Source organism: Galleria mellonella, unplaced genomic scaffold (genome assembly GCF_026898425.1).
Source record: "Galleria mellonella isolate WM207_F2 unplaced genomic scaffold, CSIRO_AGI_GalMel_v1 utg184, whole genome shotgun sequence".
NCBI classification, from domain to species: Eukaryota; Metazoa; Arthropoda; class Insecta; order Lepidoptera; family Pyralidae; genus Galleria; species Galleria mellonella.
The window spans coordinates 4,627,670-4,634,922 of record NW_026442025.1 but is presented as its reverse complement, the minus strand read 5'-3'; the positions used below and the strand labels follow the sequence as shown (position 1 = coordinate 4,634,922).

General features: G+C 28.9%; 1 protein-coding gene across 9 annotated transcripts in view; it reads left to right on the top strand.

Moving 5' to 3' along the window:
* Positions 1-1,584: 1,584 nt before the first annotated feature.
* Positions 1,585-7,253, top strand: part of LOC113512185 (homeodomain-interacting protein kinase 2) — a 133,452-nt gene continuing 127,783 nt past the window's right edge. For 5 of the 9 annotated variants that reach the window (XM_052893819.1, XM_052893824.1, XM_052893822.1 and 2 more), the window contains exon 1: positions 1,585-1,916. The gene's annotated coding sequence lies outside the window, so the exon portion shown is untranslated. Of the gene's footprint in view, positions 2,051-7,253 lie in introns of all 9 variants that reach the window. The other 4 variants (XM_052893821.1, XM_052893818.1, XM_052893820.1 and 1 more) reach the window with 2 other exon arrangements.

Below are 7,253 nucleotides of genomic sequence, written 5' to 3'. Positions count from 1 at the left end.
TAAACAAGACTCAGTGACATTTGATTGCACGTACATGTTTGTCTATAATAATTGCATGTATGAAAATTAAAATTTATCCTTTACTTTGAATGATTTTAATACCGTTGTTTCCTTTTCTTTAATTTTTATTTATACACATTTAAAGTTTGAAGATAAAATAATATGAAATTGTCTATGACAGCCAACTATCTTTGATTGCTACGTGTAGGTAGGATCTACTATTATAGTAGATTAAAAAATACCGCTGTTATAATTGTTATTAAGATTCTACAAATAAACATTTATTAAAAAAATTTAAAAATTAGAATGAGTTTATAGTTAACTGCTTTTTTCCCAATTGAATCATTCCTTAAAGTTATGTGGAATATATTAACATTTAATGTGTTAACAAAACTATGTATGTAACATTTAAAATTAAATATAAAGTAATTCCGACTCAATTTGATACAAATTTTGTTTACAGTTGACCTTAGAATAATAATTTTGTTGTGATGACTATTTTAAATTTTAATTTTATATATAAAATATGATACTTCAAATCAACTGCAAAAGTTTTGAATATTAAGACAACAAAACAAATGTATTTAGTAATTTTACATTTTCTTCAAGTCATTTTAAACAAAAAGATGATAAATATGTCTTACTAAAGGAAATACTAAATAAGAGATATTTTGAAACCATCTTATATAATAATTAATTAATTTAAAATAAATACACTATTATTTTTTATAACATTTTGAAAATTTAACAGTTTGTGCAGGATATAAATTACAAATATTTATTTGTTGCTCAATTTCATTCGGATTGTAATTAATGGTAAAATAATTATTCTCTCTGATTAGAAGTCAGTTTTTTGAAAAATAAATTTTGAGGTAATTAAAGTACTACTTACGACTTTATTTATGAAAAATCAAATTAAAATATATTGTCTATCTTAATATAAGATGCTACCAAATTATCTGCGTTCAATATATACGTTACGATAATGATGGAATTTTGTGACTCAAATATAATAAAATTTTTCATACAGGGATGAAATAGGAGATGAAAGTTTGTATGAAATTTATGTTATAATTGAAAATAAAATTTTGAAATTTTACCACTTAACAAAGTTAAATGGGGTGAAAATTTGTATAGTAATTCTATTATTTTTGAAGTTAGAAACATGAAAGTTTGTTTTAAGGCTTTTGATAAAAAATAAGTTCTTATTCTGTAGTTTTTGAAAATTTTACTCCTAAAAGAGAGACTGATAGGGGATGATTTGATTTAGATAAAAATTCGTATGTAACGTAAAAAAGTTTTATACATTTATTTATTTAAATTAGGAAGGCGAAATTTTATTATACATATTATTTTATTTAGTCTTCCACAAAAAATAAAGTCTTTTATAATATTTATAAAACACAATATCATATACGAGTGAAGCCGCAGGCAAACGCTAGTTGTATTATCAATTTAGATACTATTCATGGAATAACAATTCAATGTGGACGAGATAATAAGCTCATTTTGAAATATACTTAAAATTTGGTAGAAAATATAACTGTTTTTGATGGCAATACCTATATTTTACGTCGTAGCTTTTTGTAGAATTTCATTCGTTGGAGTTCGTCGCTTCCGTTTGACGGACTTGTGCGACGTAATCGGGTGTGTGCGAAAGTATGAAGTGAAATCGTACAAAAAGTGTGTGAAATGTTTAGTGGTAGTTTGTATAGTGTTGAGATTTCAAAATGAGTGCGAACGGATAGTTGTGTTTTCTTTTTTGGTCTATGAAACACTGTGTGATTGCTGTACACGTAACAATTTCAGATGAACTGTTTCAAAATGGCTGTGTTTTGAAGGACCCTTTGTCCGCTTTCGTGTGCTTCTTTCAGCATGATAGTGGGATCGTACTGTCACAATTTTGACTTCGAGAGGTGAGGAAGGTCCTTGATAAGATTTAGTGGCTTTGGTGTAGCGACGCGGAGTGGAAAATTACTGGTTCCCGCCGAAGTGCGGTGTCGGTCGATTGCTTTCTACGCAAGCGATACGAAACGCTCACTTGCGACGTGTGAGTTTCTAATAACCTTTTTATTTTCTTGAGTAAACTAACATTGTGGCCGGTGGCACGTACGTGGGTCGCTTACGATATGTTCTGATATAATTTTAGCTTGGTGTTGATTTCCTGCCGTTCCCGACCGAGTGTCGAGACGAGGTAAACACGGCATATTATTTTTAGTGCGTGTCTTATATTTCCTATAAGAATCTTATTAATTCTTACCTGCGTATTTATCCAATTGCCACATTGACAACAGGGAAAACCCAAATATTTAATCTATGATAAAATTATCTGGTTTGGTTATAAAGTTATCTATGTATAGATCATGTAAGTACTTGAATAAACAATATACATTTTCAGACTTGGTTTATTATTTTTATCATATTCATTAAATACTTGGGTTTAGTTTAGCTCAATGTGGTGCAACAAATAAACAATAAAACCATATTAACAAATTCATCAAATATTTGTAATATGAAAGTGATAAGTTATGCCTGTAATCCATCCAGGGGAATGAATCTTTTTTTCTGTCACCACTGAAAAAGAAATTATATTTCTACCTATGGGTTTATAAAGTAATGTATGTGATACATTATGATTACCAAGTATTTACCTATTGTATAATTATTTTGTTTGAATTGACTCTAGTTATATTTTTGAAATGAAATTTATTTGCTAGAAACATTGTAGAAAAGGTGTTGCATTTGTGAAGTTTATAAGATGTCCATTATGTTTCGCCACATCAAATGGCATGCAAATATTAATTATTGAATTTATCCATATATATATAAACCAAGTTCTTCAAGTTACTTAAAAGTATTTATTTCTTTCTAATTTTTTTAATGTTAATTTATTTAGTTAGTTGAGAGTCATCATTGGTTACAAAAGTCAATCTGGAATTGGAAATGATAATTTTTTTGTTGTGTCAACAATGTTGATACACCAAATTTGTTTCTTTGTTTGTGGGATATTTGTAATAAAAATAAATACCAGGAGGATGAACTTGTCATCAATTATTGATGATGAGTCCAGCTATAGACTTCTACAGACTATATAAAAAAGTATAAACATTAATAGTGAACCATTAATAAATGAAGAAAATTATGTATATATATAAACTTGTGAAACAGTTTGTAAAAGCTTTAAATAAGAATTGTGATTGTTTTCAATATATTTATTTCTAATCACTATATCGTCATAGTCGAAGAATACTGACGGATCTTTATATGTAATCTTTGTCAGATCCATCAGTATTCTACAACTATGACGATATTATTCCTAAATAGTTAAGAGAATGTTTCACTTTATTGATAAACTGGGAGTTAATATGAGTATTAAATTATATTACTTGTATAGCAATTTAAATCATGTGAGATTGGCATATAATAACAAGCTATTACTGGACCTTAATATGAGACAGTCCTGGCCATAAACATATTCTCTAACTTATTTTGGTATATTTTTAAATTTCATAATAATTTAATTATGTTTTCGATAATATCCCATATAGTTTTAGTTTGAAATTACTTAAACATTTAAAATATTATATTTTAAATCATATATTTTTATTTTCTTTCATTTTCAGTATGAATGGATATATTTTATCTTAAAAAGATTGATTTGAGAATTATATATTATTATTTTCTTATTCAGTTGCTTAAAATTACTTAAATTTGACTAAGGTATACTAAATCGCAGAATCAATCTTCCCCTGTGTAATGTATGGTTATGTTGTTTGTTATTTTAAATACATAATTAAGTTTATACCTTTAACAGTCACACTGACTAATTTAAATAAAAACAAGTTTTATCCTTCAGAGAATTAATGAAATTACCTGCAAAATAATGGCTGTAATTGGTTACTACAGGAAACATAGTTATTATGTACTTTATACAATAATATTTTAATGTTTAAACATCTGCAATAAACTATTATCATAGTATTAAATTGCATTATTTACTTAATTTTTACTACTATTATAAATTTGAAAGTGAGTTTTTCTGTTTGTTACCTATTAAGGGCTTAATGACTTTATTAATTGTTATTAAATTTAGCATATATGTGCTATGCTCCATCCTATAAGATGGAGAAGACTATTTTTATTCCAGTCAATGTACATGTTCATGTAGATAAAGTAGGGAGTAAAATCTAGTATTAAATATTGATAAAATTAAATCTGCCTAAAATAGAACCAAAATCCTATAGATTGTGGAAAGAATTATCAAATTTGTTTCAGAATTGATGAAGATATTATGTAAACTATATTTAATAATAAATGTGTGTCTCTTTTTGGAGTTGCTTGATATAATACACAAGCAATTTGACCCAGTTTTGCATGGACTTTGATAGAATTGTTATATGTTACTTATCAACAATATAAATTTTTATAAGTTAAATAATTTTTAAAAACTTTAGAGTACTTTTTATTTTTTTTCCGTTACAATTATTCAGTAAATTTTTTCCTCATTATAATATAAGTATAGATGATATATAGAAAGATTCTAATGTCAAAGTATTGACTGCTCATGTAATCCTGGAATGTGTAGCTGTGACTCCTTGTTCAGAAATCCTTGAAACGGTAAAGTTGTTCCATAAGGCCTGTAAAGGTATGAGGAAGCTTCTGTGATTCTGGGTGGAGCTTGGCTGGCTGTACTAATTACGACTCACACATACAACGGCCCAAATAGGAGGCTTATTCTATTCTCATTATATTTAGTATTTTTTTTTTAATACAATTTAGAATGGCAAACAAGCAAACGGCCCACCTGATGGAAAGTGGTAACCATCGCCTATAGACATGAGCAGTACCATGGACATAACAGAGTATACTATTTCGCCCATGATACCCCCCATGCATTTCTGAGGACTCAGGTGTTATTCCTCTGTGCCCAGTAAATTCACGCCATATCCCATCCTTCAAACCGAAACGCAGCCATGCAAACACAACTACTTCACGGTAGAAACACGAATGGGACAGAGGTACCCAAGCAGTCGACTTTTGTACAAAGTCTCCCTCTGGTGAAAAATTTTGTATATATCTATGTATTATAATTTACACTAGGTAAACAGTACTTATCTACTGTTTACCTAGTTGTGTCAATAAGGTAAAAATTATTGATATTAAGGTATTTTGCGATTATAGTGTTTATAGGAGAGGACAATAGGTGGTTCTTTTGTACGGATTTATTTCAAATTTATTTTAATTACAATATTTATATACTGGTCCAATAATGAATATGTTATAAGTCTGTTAACCAAAAAATTATATTGGATAACAGACTTAACCTATTCAAAAATAGATATTCAACTGGTATGGGCGAATTGGAAATTGATGATGACCTTTTTCCTGCCATTAATTTTTTGAGGAACTTAATATATAGATATTGAATCAATTTCCATATTACCCATGCCTAACTTACTCCTTACTTTTCTGGAAAGAAAAGCTTAAAAAAAAAATAATATAATATACATAAGAATAAAATTAAAAAATGTGGTTTGTTGTCGCTTTTTTCATAGTATTTTAATAGGGTACTTAATAAAAAGCTTCTTTTAATTTTTAGAACAAATAAAATATCATATAAATAATTTTGTAAGAGTTAGTAAAAGGATAAGCAAGCCGAAGTGGCAAGGTTTTTGAGTGGCGACCCTGTATGGGCAAATGCAGTGCAGGAGACCCTCTCTACTAGATGGAGTAACAATATCAAATGCATTGCAGGAAGCTAGTAGATGCAGGTGGCTCATAACTGTTCCTTATTGATGTCTGTGGGGGAGGCCTATGTTTAACAGTGGACGATGATTTGATTTCCACTATAAAAATGATTTTTGTAATCCAATGGAATGTTTATTGAATTATCTTTCATTATTTATCATCAAGTAGATAATTACATCAATTTTTGCTCAATGTTGTACTAACTATGGTTATTATGTTTTGTATCATAGGTACAAAAGCGGCACAATGAAACTACTTAAACACCTAATTAACTACATTGTTAGATTTGGCATTGGCATGAAACATTGTATCCAAATTAAGTTCCAATTTCATGGTGCTCAATTTAATTACCCTATATTAATTACAATGGCGATGCTAAATAATTCAGTATCTCTATATCTGTATACATAATCTGCATGATTAACGGCTTCTAACCATGATTATTTATTTCGAATGTGCTGATATATTATTGACTTTTATTAAAATAATGTTGCAATTGTAAATGCCTTGGCCAATTTTTTTTTTATATTAAGGATTCAAGTGTTACTTCTGTTGTCAGAGGTACAAAAATTTTAAACAATAACATTGATAATGTATTAAATTTAAATAAACATTTCTTTTTTGAACATTTCAATATTCAGTCGGAAAAAGCGACGTGCCAATTAGCTGATCGTTTTTCCAGTGATTATTGATAGAGCCTTATCAATATGTCCTAAAGAAAGGTAGTGTTTTTTTGGTAGATATTTCACTAGAATTCTTAATTTTTCGCCATTTTTAAGTTGGTTGACTAATCTCAAACATGTCAAAATGATATATTTTGCTATATAAATTTTTTATAGGTTTCGTTTCAAAATTAATATATTTTTAAAAATGCATAAATTTCAAAACAACATAGGCTGTTTATGTTTAGGCATTTTGTATAGCAACCCTATCGTTTTCTAGTCTGATATCTTTCAGTACAAATTCATTCCGTTACCACGGACCTTTTTGAAATGTTTATTTAAATATAAAGTTAAATAAAATTAAGTTTGAACTAAAATCGCTGCACTCAGTTATAAAGGTCGCAGAGCCGATCCGGCTGCGATCGTGAAATGTCGCCAGCACCGTTAAGTAGCGTGATAGTTGCACGAAAACCGAAACGGGCACCTAACGGCAACGATAGCATTGTGCCGCCAACAGCCTACACTCTGCCATTGTTGCTAAAATGATACCTTTTTAATGCGGCTCCTAAAAGGAGGTTGTCAATTCGCCTGACTTTTTTGTGGCTAGATTACACAATTATGTCGCCAGTTCTGAACAGATTTTCACAATTGCCATTGCATTAGATAGGGTTGAGTCCCGTGTTGGTATTGTATTAATTTTGTGACGTGCAATCGTCATAAAATTCCGTTATTCTTTGCGACGCAAAACAAAAGCATATTATATATAAAAGCAAAATCTACTTATAAATGTAACTAAAAAGAGATTAATTAAAAAGAGCACAGTAATACAAGTAAAACAAAAGA